The following is a 1,485-nucleotide window of genomic DNA, read 5'->3' as shown; positions in this document are numbered from 1 at the left end:
GGCCGGCATCCGCCACTGATGAGGTGGAGAGCCTGGAGTGGGTGCCGGCGGTCTGGAGGAACCCTAGTCCCCCATGTCGCCCCAAAGTGGACATAAGCACAGATCGGATGTACTTCTTTGATACTTTCGAATAGTATATACATCGACAAAATGTGTAAGATGGCATCCATACATTCTCAACCATTCATATGTTCACAAACCAGTATCTATGACATAGCCATCTATACAAGTTCACAATCATGAACCCAAAATGACAACTGGTAGAATATGTACTACAAAATGAAAGAAAAACCTTTGCTTTCTTGGTTATGCCGTTGCCTTCGAAAGACGACGTGTAAAACGGATGAAGCTGGTGTATTTCCAGGACCCTAGACCCACGATGCCACCGGAGTAGCTCTATGTATGCATCTTTCTGATGCAGAGGCTGGGGTAATCCCCCTTTTCGAAAAAAATGTCCTCTATCCACAACTCCCGACTTTATTGCCATTGTGTGAATGTAATCAAGTGATGTGGTGTGAAGCATGCATAATTTCAAAAGCGAAGTAATGATGATGAAATTATTTGGAGAACAAAAAAGATAATGACAGTGAAGAATCACGGGAAAAGATAAGACTTAGAAGCAAAACCACAATTCTTTTTAATTAAAACCTGAGAAATCTAGGGACTCGATGATACGGCTACACATATCCCACTACTGAACTTGATACCACAACAACTCATGAATGAAAGCGGTATTGTAGGTGGTGGGGTCGTTCAATGCTCCAAGGCCAGAGATGCCTACTTGTCGTACTGCGTCAAGTTATACTTATAAAGGACGAGTAAATTCGTCAATCGCTTTTACCAGTTTACCATGGTGCATGCTAACATGATTCATGGTTAGTTGATGTTCGAGTTCAAAGCTATTCCATTTTCCCCACACAAAAAATCGAAAATATTCCATTTGAGCATGCATGAGTCTGATTCCATCATAGAACAATAAGGAATTTGAAAGAAAGATGAGGTACATCACCTACCAGAAGATTAGAATATTGTGAGAAAATAACATTACATTGTGCAAATCACAACATTGCTTCTTTCGAGTGTTTACATGTAAAGAAGTTTGTGCGGCCGAATCATTTTTTGATAAGAAAATTATACAGAAAAATGTTAATCAAAGTTTATACAACAGATGTGTAAAGTACTTTCATATGTAAAGGTAGTTCTCGTTCGTGTGCTAGCTAATCTGCTCTGATCATGGTGGTTGGAATAGTAAAGCAGGCAGAAGTTTGAAAGCGTACGTATGTAGGAGTACATAATAATCCAATTAACTTGAATGGAGCACATAACGAACTTCCTGGTATACAATTTAGGAAGAGACAGAAAGGGAGAGGTACGGACGTGTGGTACCCTTTCTTGGTCAGGTACACTAGACCGTTAGCAGTAGCTGCCGTTGCATTTAACTGGTCTCTTATCAGTTGCACCCACCCATCAACTTCTCCACATTCC

This window comes from Triticum aestivum, chromosome 5B, assembly GCF_018294505.1.
Source record: "Triticum aestivum cultivar Chinese Spring chromosome 5B, IWGSC CS RefSeq v2.1, whole genome shotgun sequence".
Taxonomy (NCBI): Eukaryota; Viridiplantae; Streptophyta; class Magnoliopsida; order Poales; family Poaceae; genus Triticum; species Triticum aestivum.
The sequence above is the reverse complement of the archived record's forward strand: the minus strand, read 5'-3'. Positions refer to the sequence as shown.